The sequence below is a fragment of the Protopterus annectens genome, chromosome 1.part1, assembly GCF_019279795.1.
Source record: "Protopterus annectens isolate FY-2018-M chromosome 1.part1, PAN1.0, whole genome shotgun sequence".
Classification (NCBI taxonomy): Eukaryota; Metazoa; Chordata; order Ceratodontiformes; family Protopteridae; genus Protopterus; species Protopterus annectens.
This window is the reverse complement of record NC_056726.1, coordinates 1,669,914,428-1,669,937,197: the sequence shown is the minus strand read 5'-3', so window position 1 is coordinate 1,669,937,197 and position 22,770 is coordinate 1,669,914,428.

The following is a 22,770-nucleotide window of genomic DNA, read 5'->3' as shown; positions in this document are numbered from 1 at the left end:
ATGACTATACACTTTTTGGCGTTTAGCTTGAGGCCATGGCTCTGGCACCAGTTGTCTGTTTCTATGAGGCCCTTTTGGAGGATGCTTGTGTCGGCTGGAGTGTTGATTATGGTGCCCAGTATGCAGTCATCTGCAAACTTGGTCAGCCACAGTCCTTCTGTGTTGGCCTGTACCTCCGATAAATATATACTAAACAAGAGAGGTCCCAGGACTGTGCCTTGTGGGACACCACTTGTAACTGGTTTGGAGTCTGACATGGCTCCAGCAATTCTAACCATGTGGGTTCTGTTCTTGAGCCAGTTTGCAACCCATCTAGTGACATAGGGGTTTATATTTAAGCTGGTGAGCTTATCTATAATGCCCAAGTGGGGTATTGTATCAAAGGCTTTTGCGAGGTCCAGGTAGGCTGTGTGGATCACCTTCCCCTTGTCAATGGCCTTGGTGACTGTTTCAAAGAAATCAACCAGGTTTAAGAGGCAGGATCTGCCCTTAACAAAGCCAAACTAGGTAGGATCCAGTGTCTGTAGGTCCCCAATATCTTTATTTATGAGGTCCATGATGATCCTTTCCATAGCTTTGCAGACCAAGCTAGTCAGGCTTATGGGGCGATAGTTTCCAGGATCCATTGAGGCACCACCTTTGTGGAGAGGGACCACTGTTGCTGTACACCACTATTTGGGTACATATCCTGTAGTAAGGCTGAGATTGAACAGTAGTTTTATGTTTGGGTTTAGCTCTTCTTGGAGTTCATGTAGGATGCAGCCCGGGACACCGTCTAGTCCCATTGATGCTGTGTTCTTTGCTTTGGAGAGGGCAGCTCTTACCTGAGCATCTGAGATGTCAGGGGGTCAGCACTCTGCTGGGATAGATATTTGCCCTTTTGGTGGGGAGGGGGGGGGGGTTAATATGATCAACAGACCATGATGCTTTGTCAGAGATGGCATGCAACTGTCTCACCCAAGCTTCAGGCTTCTGACAAAGGCTCCTGCCTCCCTTATAGTGCATTTTTTTAGGAAATTGAGAAGTTTAAAACTACCAACATAAAAATTTCAACAAAACATAATTTAAAAGTTATACTGCTAAATGTTAGGAGTCTAAACATGAAATTGCACTCATGGCCTGCATTCCTAAACCTGGAAAATGCTGACATCTGTGCAATCACAGAAACCTGATTCAAAGCTGCAGAGAGCACCCCAGCCTTACCTGGTTACTCATCCTATCATACATTCAGATCCCAAACTGTGTGCAGTAAAGCCAAAGGAGGTGGAGTTTCAACATACATTAAAGACATACACACCTCCAGGCTGGTCAAAGAGTATGACACACAGGAGACACTCCAGGTTCAGTTAACCATTGACAAGACCCCTATTCAAATCATAGATTCAACCCTTTACCCTGATCCTGGATGACTTTTAACTTCCCAAACATAGATTGGAAGAACTACTCATGCCAGAACACAAATGCCCAGAGATTCCTTGATTTTGTCAATGCAAATTAACTGGAACAGGTAATCAATACCCCCAAAAGAGGTGATAACCGCTTGGACTTTGAATTAACCAACATGAGTAACCACTGCAGCATCCCTATAGTATCATCTTCTCTGGTAAGATCTGACCACAAAATGATCACTTTCAAAGTCACCATCTCCCCCAACCTCACTCTAGCTAGGATGAGACATGAAAACCTCTCCAAAGCTGATAACAGCCTCCTGGGGGATGGTATAAACAGCTTCACAGCCCCCTCCCCCTCTGCAGGAACTGGCGCCAATATCCAAAACTACACCAAAGCACTATATGAGCATTTATATAGATGCACGGATACAGGAATACTCAACTGGAGTAAATCATCCTCTGCAAGGAAGGGTAAACCTGTCTGGTGGATGTCTGCAATAAATTAACTCTATAATACAAGAAAGAAAATAGCTGTCCATGACCAAGAAGGAGTAGGTGCCCAGTTGGAAGCAATGTCTCCTTAGCGTGAACAAGCAAATAAGAGCACTAGTGAAATCCTCCAAAGCAAACTGAGTCCAAATTGCACCTATCTACTAGAGGCAATCATAAGGCCTTCTTCATATATGTCCACAACCTCAAAGGAAGCACTCAGATCTGTTCAGAACAGGTGGTCAAGGACACTACATATACAAATGCCATAGATGTGGATTCAGGGAAAACTTTACCTCTCTACCCCCCCCATCAGTATATCAGGACATCCTCACTACCTGCCCTCTTCCCCTCATATCTGGGGAACAGGTCATCACTGCTCTCTCAAAGGTAAAAAATACAGCCTCCATGGGACCCAATAACATCCCAGGCTGCACCCTACATGAACTCAGGCAGGAACCATTAGGCACCCTATTCATAGGTTAGTACTAAGCTAACTGCCCTTGCGAGCCATTTTAAGCCTAGCCAATTATCCCTTGTGAGACTCAAACCCTGCATCTTGTGTTTGTAAGGCAAACACCTTAACCATCAGGCCACCCTCCCAACCAAAGCCTGATTACTGGCTTCATCCCAGCTGAATGGAGGACAGCCACTGTCATCCATTTACACAAAGGTGGAGCATCCACCAATCCAGGAAATTATAGACCCATCAGCCTAACTAGCCTGATCTGCAAGGCCATGGAATGGATTATCATGGACATCATTAACAAGGACATTGGCAACCTCCAAACATTTGATCCCACACAGTTTTCCTTCATTGAGGGGAGGTCATGTCTGCTAAATTTGGTCGACTTCCTTGAGACAGTATCCAAAGCTATGGATGAGGGAAAGATGATGCACACCACCTACCTTGACCTGGCCAAAGCCTTTGACACTATTCCCCACTTAGGCATAATAGATAAACTCTCTCAACTAGGCATCAATCCATATGTCACCAGGTGGTAGCAAACCAGCTCACTGATAGAACCCATGTAGTCAAAATAGGGGAAGCCACCTCAAGAAGTAGACCTGTAAAAAGCGGCATACCCTAGGGTTCAGTCTTGGGGCCTCTGTTATTTGGGATGTCATTTTCTGAGTTGCAGGCCAGAACCAGTGGGCTATGGCTGACCAAGTCTGCAGATGACTACAAGCTGGGTGCTGTCATCAATTCGCCTAGTGATGTGGGCATCCTCCAAGAGGGTCTCACTCAGACAAATGACTGGTGCCAGAAATGTGGCTTCAAGCTGATTACTAAAAAAATGCATCATCATCCCCTTAGATGAAAGTGACATCCCCACAAATTATCACATCAGTAACAATGTCCTAAGTGCATAATCAGTCGTGAAGGATCTGGGCACCCAGGTTGATAGCAACCTGACATTTGACCACTATGTTGCTTCTGTTGTATGAAAAGCCTTTTACATGGCCCACCTCATAAGTAAGGGTATCTCATGTAGGGACAAGGAGGTCATAACATCCTTGTATTCTTCCCTTATAAGGCCCATTATTGAGTACAATGCCCCTTTCAGCATGTACCTTGCAAAGCACACACAGCAGCTGGAGAGACCACAGAGGTTCCTCACCAGGAGAATCCAATGCCTCAAGCATCTACCATACACAGATAGGCTAAAAGCCCTATCCCTCTACTCAGTTTCATACAGACTCCTCAGAGGTGACCTCTGTCTGGCAAACAAGGCAATCATGGACCCCACCTTGATGGGACTGCTGCATATCCGCAAGTCAAGCTCCACTCAAGTAACCCACATGTGCGGCCTCAGCCTGGTCTGTGACATCAGCTAGACTTGTTGTTGGGACAGATTTGTGTCCCAGAGACTCCCCCATCTATGGAATATACTCCCTCTCCACATTAAGCAGAGTACCTATTTACCCCTTTTTAAGTGAAACCTGGATAACTGGATGGGAAACAGAAAATATAACCCTGGGATTCTACTGGTGTCCCTGCTGGACAGGAGCATCGGGTGCTGATTTGTCTAAATGTGGGATAAACTGTTGGCTAGGCTTATAAGAGCCTTAGAGCTAATAGCCTAGTAAACTCCTATGATCCTATGATCCCATGCACTTCTTTTGGGGAAGGTATGAGCATTTTTGGAATGATTATCAATAAAGAAACTAGCTTGTCCATTCTGGTGAAATCACAGACTAAGGAAACCCTGTGGAACAAGGAAGGCTGTGTACAGAATACTTTATTGCAGTAATTACAATTGCAACATCCCATATGGTGGACATTCAACTCTATCCAACATATAATAACAGCTGTCTCCACATAGTACTACCAGCATGTCTTACCATGGTGCAGTGAGGCTCAGCACAGTAGCACAAGGTACAGCAGACTAATATGGCTGTAGGCAAAAACTCAGCAGTTTTTCCATAACACATGAACTGCCATTGGCTGCCTCATACTGTTGCTGCTCACTGCCAGGTATTATGTAAATACTGAGGACAAAAAGTCATGAAACAGAAGGAGGGAGAAAGAGAAAGGTAGCCAGAGAGACAGGCATAGAAACATTTTTGTTTATGGGACATTCCTGACCAGCTTTGCGGTAGGTTCCTTTTAGGTCTGTCATCATAAATGAATGTGTGGTGCTGTGTACATTAAAGTGTTTTCAATAAAGAACAAGCAGGAGCAGGAAAGACTAGACATGATTAAGATAGAATATGTAAAAGGTAGCAATTTGGGCTGTAAATGTCATATGCATGGAATTGCATGACCTTGATAATATATTTTGGGGTATCTACCCTATATACTTTACACAACATACTGTCCTACATACATTTATTTATGTATTTATTTATTTATTTATTTATTTATTTATTTCCAGTTTGATAACAGCGGAGGTCCACTGGGCTCAGGGAGCCCATTTTCAGTGGAGGCCCAGGGAGAAAAGCTCCACATTACATAGTTTAGTTACAAAAAATGTTCGCTTTACATATTTTAGTTACAGGTACAATTGTGGAAAAGAAAAAGTAGTTACATAATTATTATATATGAGGAGTCATGCTATTTTAAATAAATATTGTGCAGATTATACATATGCAAGTGCAGTTTAAATGAACTATCACCATTGTTATGAATGATGTTATTTACAAAGATTATATTTGACTTATGCAGCAATCATTACTCTTAATTGTATTTAAGATTTAATATTTGGAATTATCAGATGTGCTTTATGTTAAAATTCTAATAAAAATATACAACAATACTTATTCTGCCCTCTCTGGATAATTATCTGTTAACTGCATTCAAAACCTGTATTACCTTTGCTTTTGCTCAAAATTCACTGCATTTGCACCTAGTGCCACAGAGATAGGTAGTTATAAAGTACGTAGTCTTCCATTAGTGATGTGCAGAATGCTGATAGCAGTGCATAAGCACAGTCTCATTTGCACTACTGATGGGACTCCAAATTAAAACTGAGTTTGTGCCTTCAGACATGATCCAGTGTTACACACTGCCAAGTACAAATGTAGTAGTCAAAAAATCCAGTTAAAGGGTATACCTAGCAATGAGCAAAGCACTTATGGCATTAACCTGAAACATTCATCATTTAACATTAACTACATGATAACTTCCATTTCTGTTGCATATCATTGTGCCTTCAGGTAATGGCAATTGTTAAGAAAGGGGTTTCACATAAAATTACATAAGCTCATTTTAAAACACTATATACAGGTAATAATGACATTTTTAAAGTAAATATATTACTGTCATGATTACTACTTCAGGATATGGATAAGTAATCCAGAATATATTATAAACATAAACAACACTTATGTTACTCATTTTCTTTTCTGACCTTTTAGAAAATGTCATACTTTACATCATGCATGACAAATTATGTTATTAATAATAAGAACACTTAAGTTTCTAACACTTGTAACAGCAATTCCCAGACTGTAAGTAACACATTTAGCATTCATCACAGACAATAAAGCTGTTCAATTCACAATAAAAAAAAAATCTATGATAATGCTTAATCAGATCTCATCAGCAATAGTATTGGTAGTCTGGATTTGAACCCAGCATTACCTCTGCTCTGTTTTCAAACTCACTGCATTTACACCTTGACAGGTGCATTTTCTTTACTCAGTACAGTCCAGTCTCATTTGTACTACTAATGGCAACCCAAATCAAAATTTGAGTTTTTGCAATGGGAAGTGAGGCATTGTTCACTGCTGCTAAACACTTACAGTCATCAGGGTGGGAGGATGGCATAATGGTTAAGGTGTTTACCTTGGAGACACAAGGTGCAGGGTTTGATTCTCGCATGGAGTAATTGGCTAGGCTTAAAATGACCTACAAGGGCAGTTAGCCTAGTCCTAATCTATGAATCAAAGCTTAATGCCAAGCTTTGCACAATGGTTGAAGACAAAAACTAGAGAGAGAAATAGAAAAATGTGTTTGTGTGATGATTTCTCAGCTCTGTGGTCCTATACCATGAAAATGTATAAATTGAGGATCCCACATTTCAACACAGACTTTATTTTATTTTATTTCCAGTTTGATTACCAGGGAAGTCCACTGGGCTCTGGGAGCCCATTTTCAGTGGTGGCCCGGGAAGAAATGCTCCATAATGCATATTACAGTAAAGAAAAACAGTCTAAAATCAAGGTGTTGAGAGTACAAGTACAAATGCATAAAAATTCAATACATAGCATGAACAATATTGCTCATAGCAAGAGAAAGTCTCATATAGAATATGCCGTACATAATCATTTACATAAAATTCACACCTTTAAAGTCAAAAACTATTTACAATATTTACATGGTGCAAGATATCATAAGGGAAACAGCTGTGGAAGGCTAATGTGATCTGTTAGTAGCTTAGGATTACAGGGGGAAATCCTCTCAAGGGCTTTTGCTTAAAGGGATCTAAGTGGGCAGAATGCAATTACATTTCCATTTGGAGGACAGGTAGGAGAAAAGCTGAGTTTTGAAGTTGTCTTGAGTTTGACAATGTCCTTAGTGCAGAAGGAAGTGAATTCCATTTTTGCCTAGGGAGAAAGAGAGGAGAAGTTGTCCTGCAAGTTGTTTTGGTTTATGGACAGAAATAAAGTTTTAGTGTTCAGATCGAAGAGTTCTATTAGGAGTGTAAGGGGAAGGATGTTTTTTAAAGCAGGGCATTTGGTTGTATTGAATATGAGTCTATGCGCTGGGGTGAGTTTGAGGTAGTCCAGGTAATTTGTGAGTTCTAGCCAATTCAGAGATTGAAGGGTAGCACAGTGATGAGTGGAGTGTTTGGCTTTGGTGGCAAAGTTGGAAATGTTGTTATAGCAGGTTTCAAGTTTGCAAGTGACGGAGGAGGACATGTTGGTTAGAAGAGGGGATCTGTACAGTAATGAGGGAAGGAGATAAGTAAAGGCCAGAGTATGCCTACTAGAAGTGGAGAGGAAACAATTCTTCCTATATAGCATACCTAGTATTTGGTGGGTTTTCTTTATATTTTGCTGAATGTGGATGTCAAACTTGAGGTGTTCGTCTATAGTAACACCAAGAAGTTTGGCGAAGGGAACAACTTTGATAGTAGAGTTATTTTGGCTAAGGACTTGAAAGGAATTTTTGTCATAAGAGAAGGTTTCTGATGGTGGGAATAGTAGTATTTTAGATTTGTTTGCATTGAGAGAGAGGTGATTTTCTGCATCCAGATTTCAGTAGCTGAGAAGGCAGTCTGGGTTTTAGTTAGAAGTTCGGGGAGGTTAGAGGCAGAGCAGACTGAAGTTGAGTCATCTGCATATTGTATGACTTTAGCATCAGGAATGGCAGAGTGAAATTGTTGATAAAGATATAAAACAGCATTGGTCTGAAGATGGACCCCTGTGGTACTCCATTAGGTGTGGGTTAGAAAGGTGAGGTGCCTTTTTTCCATTTCACAGCCTAAGATCTATCTGACAGATAACTTGTGAACCAGGATAGAGTGTTTTGGAAGATATTTAAGTTTGACAGATGACTGAGAAGGTGCTTATGGGAAACAGTATCAAAAGCTTTAGAGAGATCTAAGAGAACTGTAGATACTACATTTCCAGAATCTCAGGCTTGATTGACAGTTTCTAAGAAGGGGAAAAGAGCTGTTATGGTACTGTGCCCTGGTCGGATGCCATGTTGGGTTGGAGTACAAATTGAGTCAGAAAAGGCATTAGCTGGAGGTGGATCCATTTTTCTAAGATTTTAGAGATTGGTGAGAGAAGAGCTATGGGGCAGAAGTTTGATATGTTAGTGTTTTTGCCTCCCTTGTGGAGAGGAAGAATGAAGGCTGAACACCAGAGTTTGGGGACATAGGATTCCTTTATGGATCTATTGATTAGAATACTAATTGGGAGTGCTATACCATTGGCGGGAGACTTGAGGAAGGATGAGGTGATGTTATCCGGTGCATTAGAGCAGGGTTTAAGTTTGGGTAGAAGTCTTTTTATGAAGTTTGTAGAGACTTGTTTTAAGCTCAAACATGGGGGGGGGGGCTTAGGGAACTTAGATGGGGAGAAGGTAGGCGAGATGGTTTGTTATTAGGAAAAGTCTTGGTTAGGTCAGATACTGACTGTATAAAAAAGGAGTTGAATTGAGAGGCTAGTTCAAGGTCAGATTTGCTTGGTTCAAGACAGGGTTTATTTCTGAAGCCTGGGTTGAGAAGTGAGTTTATGGAATTCCAGAAAACCCTAGGATTTTTAGTATGGTTAGACTGGAACTTAGTGCAGTAGGATTTTTGTCATTGATGATTTGTTTTTTTTGCAAGGTTACGATGTTGTGTGTATTGTAGAAGAGTTTTAGGGAGTTTATTTTTTGGTAAAGCTTCCAGGATTTATCTCTTTGATGCATAGTTTGTTTTGTTTCTTTGGTTAGCCAAAGGGCCTTACTGATTTTTGTCGTTTTGTTTCTTAGGGGAGCTAGGGAGTTTAGAGTGTCTAGGAAGGTAGAATTAAGGTGTTCTATGGCTTTATCAAGTGGAAGGGTATTTAGAATGTTCCAGTTCATTTGCTTTTAGGATGTTGTAGAAAATTGTGGGGTCAAATTTACTAAGGTTATGGATGTGAGTATATTGATGCTGATGTGGTATGAAAGTAGTTGGATGGTGAATAAAAGCTGGGAGGTGGTCACTAATAGTGTCAGGGATGGTGCCAGAGTTGGAAATTTTACTTGGCTGGGTGACTAGGATTCAGTCAAGAATGGATCCTGTGTGGTTTGTTTTGTTGGGTCTGGTGATGGAGAGGGTTACTTGAGTGAAGTTAAAGAAGTTAATAGATAAGGAGGGAATGGGGCTGTTGATTTTATTCCAGTCAATATGTACATCACCTAGTATATAGATTTTAAGGTTCATTTTATTTGAGGCCAATAGGAGTATATCTTTGACGGCTGAGATGTCATTTCTGGGTGGGATATATAGGGCAATGATGCACAGGCTTTTGTGATTGTTCATTTTTAGTAGACTGACTGTTAGTTCTGCATTAGCGAACTGAGGAATAGGATTTGGGAGGGGAACTAATGTGAAAAGATTAGAGTAGATTAATGCAACGCCACTGCCTTTTCTGTTTACGTGGTCACATCTGAGAGCATAGAATCCAGGGGTTAGGATTTCAGAGTCAGAGATGTGAGGTTTGAGCCATGTTTCAGTGATGGCTACAATTTCAGGTTGGTTGTGGCTTAGCCAAGCTTAGAACTGGTGTGTTTTATTATTGAAACTTTGGGCATTGACTGTGAAAAATTTAAGAGTACTGTAGGGGGAAGAAATGTGAGAGGAAGGGGGAGGGTAACTGTTTTTTTTTTGTGGGTGGGGTAGGCCCAGGGTTGGTTGGGGTGAATGCCTCCAGCTAAGAGGAAGTTGTTAAAGGGAGTTATCTTTATGTGTTTGGGTTTAGATTTTAAGTGTTCAGGAAGGTGTAGCATTTGTTTAAGAGTATGTGTGTTAGATTTAGTGGGAATAATTTTAAGACTGAAAAGGTGCAGAGGGTTGGGCTGAAACAGGGAAGAGGAGATGGAGTAGAAATTACTATTTGAGTAGGAGTGGAGAAAGTTTTGTGTGGATGTATGTGAGGGTGCTGAGAATGGTAGCTGGTTGGTGGTATAGGAGCTGGCAAGATATAGAGGAAGTAGGAGTACTAGGAGGGAGAGGGAAACTTGGAGGGTTGGGAACATTAAGGAAAGCATAGCTGGAAGAAAGATAGCTTAATAAGTGAAAGAATGTATTTCGATGGAAAAGCTGTGAGGCGAGAGAGGATAAAGAAAAAGAGGTAAATATGCTTAGTATAGGGGAGGGAAATTGAAGAAGAGAGGTGGGAGAGAAGGAGTGATAGAATTAAGTGGTATGTGTGAGTGGGGGAGGGGAAGTGACGGAATGTCTATGATTGGATAATAGGTTTTACTGAGTGGGGAAAGGGAAGACTTATGATTGGATAACAGATTTTAGGGGTTGTGGAAAGGTCAAAATAAAAGTAGGATCCGTGGGGGTGACTGAGATTTGGGGGTAGGGTAGGGGAGAGGAGTGAGCCCGCAGGGCGAATGGAGTGGGTCAAGCCAAGGAGAATGAAGAAAGCCAGTGAAAAGTTATCAATGAAGCAGAGAACAGCTCAGAGGTAAGGAGGCAGAAAGGTAAGGCATTGTGAATGTGAGTTAGAAGGAAGCAGAGGGTTTATAGTAGTTATGAGCTGGAGCTGGGCAGTGATAGTTTAATAAATTGGTTCATAGGTGTGTACTAGGCTAATGGCCCTGGAGCCTTTACAAGCCTAGCCAATAGGATTACCCTGGCATCATGTCACCCAACCTTAGTTCCCAGTGCCTCTGTCAAGTAAAGCCACAGGAGTGATCTCTGGGGTGAATTTTCTATTTCCCATCCACTCATCAAGATTTCTCTTGAAGACGGCCAGTAAGGTGCTCTGTTTGACATGTATGGGAAGTCTATTCCAAAGCATGGGTAGTCTCTGGGTTATGAACCTGTCCCTCCAACATGTTTTATTGATTGTGGTAATGAGGTTGAGGTCTCTAGAGTATGTGGTGCGGAGGGATTGGGATTTCTTTAGATGTAGCATTTCTAACAGAGCTGGGTCAGACATGGCTTTGTAAGTCAAGCAGATATCACCTCTAAGTAGGCGAGAAAGGTATGAGAAAGAGAATATTTGGAGTTTTTTTAGTCTGTCCATATAGGTAAAATGTTTAAGGCCTCGGATCCTCTTTGTGAGGTACTTGTTTAGTGAGGTACATGCTAAATGGGGCAGTGTACTCAATGATTGGACTAATGAGGGAAGAGTAGAGGGAGACAATGACCTCTTTCTTCCTGGATGCAAAACCCTTAGTAATGAGATGTGCCACAATGAAGGACTTTCTGACCACAGTGGCAATGTGGTGGGCAAAAGAGAGGTTGCTGTCAGCCTGTGTTCCCAGATCTCTTGTAACACCTTCTGTGTTCAGTGGACTACCATCGATGTGGTAATTCATGGGAACCGGGTTTTTCCCAAAGGGGATGATGACACATTTTTGGCAGTGAGCTTAAGGCCATGGTTCTGACACCAGTTGTTGGTCTCAGTGAGGCCTTTCTGTAGGATGTATATATAAGGACACCCTAATCAGAAATGGCAACTGGATAGGTTTCTGCAGATGGAGACAGATTTGCATGCTTTTCTTAGATGAATATCTTGTTGACACTAGAAAAGATTTATGCATGTAAAAAAATGAGTACATCCTGAATCTTTGTATGTTTGTATTGTGGCCAAATATTTATAAATATCTACCAAACTTACCAGGGAGTTAAATTTCTTTAAGAAGTTCCCTAAAGCAGGTATATGCCTGATTCTTGGACTTCCTTTTTCTATTCCTGTGTTCCAGTCCCCTGTACAAATAATTAGATCATCCTGATATAATAGCCATTCTTTAAAGATCTCTGTGAAATCTCATTATAAACTGCCTGGTGGAATATAAATGGCAACAACTGTAATCAGTGTCCCCTGTAGTAATCAGGATATATCTTCATTTTTAGGTTCATAGGTTCATAGGTAGGTACTAGGCTATTGGCCCTAGGGCCTATATAAGCCTAGCCAAAAAGGTACCCTGGCTTTCGCCACCCAAGGAAATTATTTTCCTGTGCCCCTTTCAAGCAGAGCCGCAGAAGTGATCCCTGGGGTGAATTTCCTATCTGTCATCCAATCATCAAGATTTTTCTTGAAGAGTGCTAATGAGGAGCTTTGTTTGATATAGATAGGTAGTTTGTTCCAGAGTATGGGAAGTCTCTGGGACAGGAATCTATTCCTCAAGCATGTTCTGTTTATTGTGGTGATAAGGTTTAGGTCCCTAGAGCATGTAGCTTGGAGGGATTGGGCATGTCCAACAGCTCTGGGTTTGACATAGCTTTGTATGTTAGGCAGAGACTGCCTCTGAGTAGTGGTGTAAAGCCGTTATTAATTTGGCTAAAAAATAATTACTAGGGCTAAAACAGGGCAGTAGTGGGTTTGTAAAACAGTTGCAGTATTGTTAACATGTATTAGAATGTAGATAGAGGTCAAGCAATGCCACCTAGTGGCCAAACAGTATAAGTACAGGGAAAGACCACAAGCACTTAGAGGAGTGAGAAAGGACCCTGGAGAGAAATGGGGGAATTATATCATCAGCCTTTTGAGATTTAATCCTTGATACCATGTCACTAACATGAAATAATAGGAAGATTCACAACATTTGCCATGCATGAAGAGGGATTTATGAAGCACAGACAGTGGAACACATATACTCAAGCTTTGCCAGTGTTACACTTACATTTATGGATCAATATATCCATGTTATTAAGTTGTTCTTTGGCATTTTACATTTGAGGTCTACATGGTTTTGATATTTGCAATTGTTAACCAAATAAATAATGTCACAGTGATGACAGATGTATAAGTGTGTGTTCTTGTCTTTATTTTATGAGCAGCATGTGCATTCTGATACATCTGTAAAGCGATGACATTATTTTTTTCTTGTACATAAGTGTAGGCAATATCATATTTCTTTAGTAAGTTTTCTCCTTAATGACACACCCTCTGCAAGTGTACTTCAAATTGTAAGTTGTGTTAAACAATCATTACTCATGTACTGCTGCTAATGAGTCACACTTGCAAGCCAGCACCACTATAAAAACGTATTCTTATACTGCTAGGGTGTATGCATGGCATTGCGTTGGTCCTCATACCATGTTAACCTGCCCATCACTTGATGGAGATTATGAGATTCTTTAACAGTAATGACTTGAGATTGGATTTACACATTCACAGTATCCAGAAGGGTTAATTTGTACTATATAAGTCCAGCTTGTTGATAAGGCATTTGTATCATAGTAGGGAAGACTGTTTGAATTCACCAACTTTGGAGATACTGCTGTTTGACTACTTCAATTGGAGGTTTTGGGGATGGTCTTATAAACCCTGTCAAGGTTTATGATGTTTCTTTACAAATAATTTATGTAAACACTTGTGATGGCTTGTATTTCAGATAACATTGTGTGAAATCTGAAGTTTGTCCATTTGTGTTGGTATAGAATATATAGCAATTTTGAAGTGAATTATTCTCAGGCAATATTACATGTCTTTATAGAAATATTTATTTTAGGATGTGAGCAAATGTGACAACATTTTTATAACAAGATTGCATTTTAGACCCAACATCTGTGTTGAAGCTGTTGTATATGCCTAACATCAACAAAGCTTATACCAAATGTTAACAGTTTAATTTCCTACAACTGATTTATTGTTAATGCTGCTATCAATTAAGATATTAAACTAGTCTTACAAGGTTTGCAATTGCAATTTTTCAGGGGAAGGGAAATGTTATACTTATATATTCCATGGGTGTACTAATTTAGATCAGGAACATGAAGTGCAACTCCTTGGAGAGGGCAAATATAATGAGTGATGCATAGTATTGCGCAATTTATATTTGTTGGATAGATCACTTGAGTTCTGCTGAAAATCCTGTACATTTGAGACTTGTTTTTTTTCTTACTGATGAACAGTATTTGCTTATGAGAGTAATCATTTCTATATCTTCTTTAAAGGTTCATCACTTAACTTGTTTAATGTCGCTGCTACAAGTTGTGCTTTCTGGGGTTGACTCTGCCTAATGGTCACAGAACACTACCATTACATGAGTAAGTACATGTTGGTAATTTTTCCTGCATCACTGTTATTGTTTGCATGTACATAGCATCTTTGTTTTTCACTTATGCATTGAGTGTGTGTATGCTATTCTCTGCCTCTTATTCAGTGCCATGGCGTATTTTGCATACCTATGAATACCAGAATCATCTGCAGCTGCTGGTTCTTCCCCAGACTCCATGTCTGTGTCTCCTGGCTTTGCCTGTGTTGTTGGCAACTGTGGTCCTTGGTCTTGCTGCAGCTGCTTCCTGACAATTATATCATACAACATGGCACAGACAGTGAAGATTTTAGCTGAGATATCTGGATTGTACTGCAGTGCACCAACAGAAGAGTTTAGACATCTGAACCTTGACTTTAGCATGCCAAACACACACTTACAATATTCTTGATTTGAGCATGGACACTGTTGTATCCTTGCTGAGTGGTATCATGTTGGTTTCTCGTGGGTGTCATAAGCCAAGGGTCCAGTGAATAGCCGGTGTCCCACACTAGATGCCTTTGTAGAAAATCACATCTAGCAAACCTTACATAAGAATTACAGGTATGCCATGTAGACAAGTCAAGAAAACTGTCAGGGTTACCAGCAACTGTATATGATCCCATGGGCATTACAGACCACCTGACAGCTGGGGACTATTCCAGATTGTTGGAACCCCAGATTATCAAAGACCACATCATTGAAATGAAAATAACAAAAGCCCATTTCAGCAAAAGACCAGAGCAATGAAGATCTTCCCAGGGTAAGTAATTACACATCCAAAACATCGCAAACCCTAAACCATACCATCCCTAACCCACCCAGGTGAAGAGCTATGTACTCACATCCTCTAATATGGGGGGCTGTGCCCCACACACACCCTCGTAACTAAATATACCAACTCTGAGATTGCACTACAGTTAGGAAAAGGGCAAAGTTCATCTTGTCAGCCAACAGGTTACTTACCCTTGGAAGATATGTGTTGCTCTGGTCTTTTGCTGAAATGGGTTTTCATTATTTTCATCTCGATGATGTGGTCTTCGATGATTTTGCGTTTTCAACAATCTGAAGTGGACCTGACAGCTGATAGAGTGGTAGCCTTTCCTGTTGATGTATGTCCTTTCCTGTTCACCAGATAGGGCTTTTATTTTAATATATATGTATAGTCTATGGCACCAGAAACTAGGAACGTGTGCTATGGTGTAAATGTTTTACATGGTTGTGGTTCTCATCTTTGGGATAAATGGAAGCTAGATATGATCCTTTGAATGCTGTAGGATTGCATTTGAAAATGATGTAATATTCTGGAAGCTGAAGCCTGTGAAATATCTAATATATCCTCTGTGGGTGGCTGAAAAGTGCCTGAGCTCATACACATAATGCAACACATACCTTGGTTTCAAATGAGGTGGGTCGTCCATTCTCTGAGGTTGTAGGTGAAGGTGGCAAAAATTGCATATTTCCTTGCTGACACTGTAGCACTCTACAATATCTGTATCATGAGGTCCCCAGTAAGTCAAATGGGGTCTGAAGAACCCTCTCCTTCTAGACCATAGTCTTGCAAGTGCAGCAGCAACTTGTATTAAAGCCTGTTGCACATACAGGTTAGTAATAGCAGCTGCAACATCTAACACTTTCTTCCAAATGTGTGTGTGTTCATGGCTGTATTCCAAAGAGTATTTGAGTTAAGTGCAAAAGGGAGTGAGGCATGTACAACAGTGTTTTATATACTCCTTAATCACTCGACAACGTTGAATAGCTTGATTAGCATGTATAGACTGGATACTCGTCAATACCCATCTTCAGTCCTATAAATCAAGCACTTTGCCTGATGACCTAAGTGGCCACTGTCTCGCCTATGTAATCAAGCTCAAAGTAGACCGCTCCTACCAACTCACCTATAGAGCATTAAGAAGCAACAATTTTATTCTCACCAAGTTTCAAAATGAACTTAAGGCATGCAACTGCTCGGTACTAAAAAGATTCCCCCTAGATGAAGCAGTAGCATACTTTAACATCAAATTCCTTGCTATTCTTAACTCACATGCTCCTAGCTGCTCTATGAGAACCAAAATTAATATTGCACCATGGCTTTTTAAAGATACCAAAACCAAAATTTCACTCAGAAACAAAGCATGGGCCACCTACCAAAAAACAAAAGCCCCACTTGATCAATTAAGATTCAGACAGCTAAGGAATGACACTAAAAAATCCATAACCTTAGACAAAAAGAACTACTGCTACCATCTACTGCAAAAACACCAAAACAAACCTAAAAAGTTCTGGGCAGGAATAAATAAACTACTCCACCCAGGCCAAACCGCCACTTCACCCCCCTCAGCTTCCCAACAAAAATCCCCAGTAGACATTGTTAATAACTTCAACAGCTTCTTCACAGAGATTATCCAGTCTCTAGCCAGCCAATTCTCTCCCAATGGCTCTAATTCTAATGCAGCCACACCCAGTACCCAAACACACTTTACCTTCCAAACTGTCCCTACTCAACTTATTCATGCCCTATTTAAGGAAGTAAGACCCATCACCCTGGCTGCCGACCTCCTCCCAGCAGACTATCTGTAAAAGGCTGCTGACACCATAGCATATCCCATCTCAATCTTGATCAACAGAGCTATATCTGATGCTACTGTACCCACTATATGGAAAATCACCCATGCCATATTTCATAAAGGAGGCAGTTCCAGTGAGCTGTCAAACTTTAGACCTATAGCTATTCTGTCACCTCTAGCTAAATTTATGGAGAAGTGTGTACACATACAGCTCATGCACTACCTCACACAGAACAAGCTGTTGTCCAACTTTCAACATGGCTTTAAGCCACACCACAGTACTACTTCTGCCGTCCTCTCTTTCTCTAACGTCATTAACTACAACCGCAATAATAACAAAGTATCCGCAGCACTCTTTCTAGATCTAACCAAGGCTTTTGACATGGTTGACCACAAAATGCTTATAAATACCTTGAAGGCCTTCTCCTCAAACAACTATGCACTCCAATGGTTGCAATCCTACCTGCAGTCAGGTAACAGGCAGTCCTATGGCAGGACACGCTATCATCTCACCTACCCATAACATTAGGAGTCCCCCGGAGCTCGATACTAGGACCCCTTCTTTTCTCCATGTTTATCAATGACCTTCATTCAGTCATCCCAAATGTTACCTGCATTCAATATGTGGATGACTCCAGCTTGATTTGTTCTGACACCTTACCAGCTACTTTATTCACATTAACCCAAAATACCTTCAATACAGTGGAAAAATGGCTCTCCAATCAACATCTAATCCTAAACCCCAACAACACTAAGCTGCTCCTCTTCTCCCCCACACACAGGACCCCCCTGCCATCCTTCAACATAACCGCTAACAATAGCACTATCATCTCCCCAGAAGCCCAAACTAAACTAATGGGTGTCATAGTTGATAACAACCTGAAGTCTGATGTGCATATCAGTCAAACTATCAAAACCATTAATAAAATCTTGCCTCTCTTTACAGAATCAAACCTTTCCTTATCCCACTTGCTAGAACTGCAATTGGCCATTCCCATCTACTATCAGCTCTTTTCTATGCCTCACCTCTATTCTCCAACTTAAACAAAACAGATCTTAATAAACTATCATCCTGCTATAACCACATTGCCAGATTTGCTACTGGCAAAGCCTACTGGACACACCACTGTCACAACCTAAATTGCCTAGGATGGCTTGACCTGCCTAGCCTACTGCAGTTCAACCAGCTAATAGTGGCACATAAAGTCCTTTACCAACCAGAAAATATACCTGTACTAAAAAATATTATCATCCCCTACACCAACACCCAGCCACTGCGATCATCCACTAAACTCCTAGTTCAAACATGCAAATCCAACTACTCAGCTGGGGACTCTCTGTTTGCCAACTCTGTTGGAAAAACCTGGAACAGACTCCCAGCTGACTTGACCCTAGAACCCTCACTAACTCAATTAAAAAACAAACTCAAGAAATACTTCAAAACTCATTTATTATGTCCTTGCACTAACTCCGACTAGTGACCTCTCTATTACTTAGGTGCCTTACCTTCAACTACTTCTAACTTTTTTCTACCACACCATTTCAGGAAGGGTCAATTGTATAACTCCTGTTCATTGTGTCATAAACCTGAATGTAAAGTTATGTATATATAACTGAAAATAATGTTATGTTTTGTAAAGTGTTTTATAATAAGTTAGTACTATATGTGCTAAATGAAAATGGACATATATCCAGTCGGACGATACCGATCAACAAATGCAAAATAAAAACAAAAAATAAAATAAATATTTCACCTCCATTTGCCTTCATTAACATTTTCTGTTACTTAGGCTTATTTTGAAGGCAGGCACAGCATGTAATGCCATTTAATGGATACCAAACAGTGTACAACTCACACACAGGCATAGCGTGAAGTGTAGGCATTCATGAATCTGGCCTGTGGACATTTTGCAAAAATCTGGACTGTTGAGAGTCATGATAACTACTGTGAACTCCTATTGGAAGTGCGTTATCGAAACATACAAAACTCTAATGGACAAATTCATTATCAGAATAAACCAATTTATCATGGGGACAAATATGTACGTCTGGCAGTGGCCTTACTTATGTTCAGGGACCTGAGTTAAATTGGGAGATCAGTACATCTAATACTGTTGTTAGTATAGCTACAGGTGATGTGGATAACACCACTGATGCAATTGCAAACCACTATAATCTATTCCTAAGCCGCAGAAGAGTGTCCTGTGAATAATCAATTAATAAGCCTCAGGTGTGATGAAGTATTCATTGAGGAAACAGCAATTAAGCAACCTAGACTAAAAAAGACAAGAAAGAATGTTAAATATACATGGCATTTTATGTAGGCTCAGCATTTCTTTGAGATGATTTCATTCATTCATTTTAATATTTCACCTTATCCTTTGTTTAGAGATCCAATTCATGTTTTAAACAAAGGCCTCACTAATGTGCTATACATGAGACAGATATCAGATAGTCTGAGCTTTCTACAGTTACTTATTAGAAAGCTAACTGGTAGCTACTATTCACAAATAGTAAAAATGAAGATGCATACAACTTGTTACGACAATGACTGGAATTAAGAAAGGATTATAATGGGTGATATACCTTACCATGAAAGTCTTCCCCTTCATGGCAACCCTTTCATAGATTATTACTAGGCTAGCTGCCCTCATGGACCATTTTTAAGCCTAGCCAGTTACCCCCTATGAGAATCAAACCCTGCACCTTGTGCTTCTAAGGTAAATACCTTAACCATTACACCACCCTTTCCATTTGAGAGACAACCCTACAGAGGTGATTTCCACTAGTGGGATCATCATGCGAGGTGTTCTCCTTAGCAGTGGCAGACTGTAATGAAGAAATCTAGGGGAGTATCTAATGCTAATTAGCCATGTGCTTTCCACTCAGAAATACCGGTTCCAGTGAGACCAGATAAGAGGGAGTGTACTATAAATGTCTGTAAGGGCATAAGTAGAGAGAATGAATGTGTGTATATGAGTGTGTGCATGTGTTTTTCGTGCTGTCTGTCTGGGTGGTCATAGTAGGTGATAGGTAGGGTATCGTGAATGTGGATATGTGTGTGTGTGTGTGTGTGTGTGTGTGTGTGTGTGTGTGTGTGTGTGTGTGTGTGGTTTATTGAAAGGGTGAGAAGAATGTTTGATGTTGAGTAGATCTCTGTGTTTGTGTGTGTGTATGTGTGTGTGCGTGTGTAAATGTGTTGTTTAGTGAAAGGATGAGTGTGCATAGGATGCTTGATGTCGAGTAGATCTTTGTTTGTGTGTGCTGTGTGTGTGCGTGTGTGTGCGCGTGTGTGTGCGTGTGTGTGTGTGTGTGTGTGTGTGTGTGTGTGTGTGTGTGTGTGTGTGAATATCTGAATGTGTTTGTGTGAAGGTGGAGATGTTTCTTTGTAAGTGTGTTGCATGGACCACCAGTGTACATTACTGACATCACAGGGCTAGTGATGGAAATATGAAAATAAGGCAATATTGAAATCTTCCTCATTGTGGCTAATGCTATCTCTGAATTACATATTTCGTTGATTATATATATTGACCTATCTGAGTTAGGCAATTTGCAGGACCCAAGTTTTTTTTTTTCTGAATCACAGGCATTCACTTGCATGCATGTATCTAACCCTGCAGCTGAACAGCCAAGTGCGCCAGACTATGTGGAGCACTACACATTTGACATCAAATTAGCCCACTGTTTGGCTGCTCTGCAATGAACAGTGGTGGATCCACATTGTGATTTTGTGATTTCTGGTTGACTCATATACAGCAATTGAAATCAATCCGTATCACGGTATACAAGCCAATGAAGTAACTACTCCTAATGCAAAGGTAGCAAATCAGGAGGCATGGAATTTGGCCAGTTGTATCCCAATGTATTTTTTTGTGTCACTGCAATACCTTCAAAAAGGATATTGCAGGGTGCAGAAAGATCATCATCACCTTCGGATTCATCATCAAGGAGAGGTCTCCATCTGCATGGTATTGTGGTGTTTTTTCCTGATATGATGAGGATTTATTCAATCCAGTCATGGCTATACAAGACCAGAGGGACAGAACAGAGGAACTGGACAATGAGGCATGAAATAGAATTGCTACTGGTGCTGCAATGCATCAGGGTACAGCAACAATACACCAGGCAACTAAAAGGGTATGATTTGCTTTGTTTCTTGGGATTCATCAGTTGTGGTGGAGCTGTTGCTCTGCTGCTTAATGCTGTTGTTACCTGGGAGCTGTGCCCTTGCCTTGGATTATTTTTTTATTTAATCCTGATTGCATTTGAGGTGGTTGTGGACTTGTGTAGCTACAGTTGCTTTGTTCCCATAAGTGGGCAGAGGTAAATGGCTGAATCTGTAGATTGTAGGAGTTATTAATGGCAGCATTGATTCACCAAGGAGTAGGGCCTGTCTGTAAAAGTGTCAGTGCTTGTTAATTTATTTTTATTTACCTTATTTTCCTTATTTTATTTATGTATTGACCACTGCGGTGGTGGTGCTGTGGTAGTGTTGTCGCCTCACAGTTAGACGTTGCCTGTTCGATTCTCAGTTAGAGCGTCTTCTGTGTGGCAACATGTGTGAACGGGTGTTCCTTCGTTAAAGGTTGTGCGTTAGGCCCAGCAAGCCAGCACGTAAAACTCTACTGCCAGTCATTAGCAAACCGGAGTTCCACTGTGGCGACCCCTAACCGGGAAAAGCCAAAAGACATCCTCCACCTCCTCCTCCTATTTATGTATTGACCAGTCCCTGATTTTGACTTCAGTGTTAGCTCTGTCCCTTTTAGTCCTTCCTAAAACTGCTGACTTTTGGAGAAATTATGGTGAATTACACAAAAAAAATGGCAAAAATTAGATTTATAAGGTAATTCAGAAAGTGTATATTAATTCACATTCTCTATTCTGCCAATGTCTCAGGTTATTAGTTAAAATATTTTAAAAGTGCCCCTAATTATTTCTGTATTTGTCCCTTATTTATTGAGAGCTATGCTGTTGACTTTTGGAGAAAAAGTGGTGCATTGCATTTAATAAATAATAATGCATTCGATAAAGCCTACACTAAGCGCACACTAACACTGTTCTGAGTGAACAGACAACACAGGCATAACTCACACCTTCTTCCTCCTAATTTTAGTTTTGCACTGATTTTCTTGCAGCTTTAAATATTGACAGGGGTTCATAAAGATTACCACAAACTGCAGACTACATGTACACTTAACAGTAATCTTTCTGACTGAGTAGAAAGGACAAAAAATGTGGTAGGGATGTTCTTGAATACATACTGCATACACTTGTGTAGGATTTATTGAATCTGGCCCAAGAAGACTTCTTTTACTTTGAAATATGTATATTAATTCAAATTCTTTTATTCTGTCAATGTCTTAAGGCAATAGTAGCAATATATTAAAAGTGTCTCTGACTACTTCTGGATGTCTCCTAATTCTGCTCTGAATTGGACTGGTTGAGTTACTAGATAACATCTGGGAGAAGATGTGGAGAGGTTGAGAAATTTGGTGGCAAAGATGTTTTTTTTTTCTTTTCTTTTTTTAATAGTTGCATTTGAATACTGTTATTTAGCCATTTAGCCATTTTCTACTGAGTATATTGCAGTTTGTCAATGTTTTCAGCAGATTATATTTATTTTATTTATTGACATTTGACTACCAGGGTAGACTTAGTGTAAATTTTCTGCTTAAGAAAATGTTATTGGCTGTGGTTTTAACTTTGAGTTAGATACCGTTTCATTTATTATTTATTTTTATTTATTTTATTTTACTGGTTATTGGCTGTGGTTTTAACTTTGAGTTAGATACCGTTTCATTTATTATTTATTTTTATTTATTTTATTTTACTGGTTATTGGCTGTGGTTTTAACTTTGAGTTAGATACCGTTTCATTTATTATTTATTTTTATTTATTTTATTTTACTGGTTATTGGCTGTGGTTTTAACTTTGAGTTAGATGCCGTTTCATTTATTATTTATTTTTATTTATTTTATTTTACTGGTTATTGGCTGTGGTTTTAACTTTGAGTTAGATATCATTTATTATTTATTTTTATTTATTTTATTTTACTGGTTATTGGCTGTGGTTTTAACTTTGAGTTAGATACCGTTTCATTTATTATTTATTTTTATTTATTTTATTTTACTGGTTATTGGCTGTGGTTTTAACTTTGAGTTAGATACCGTTTCATTTA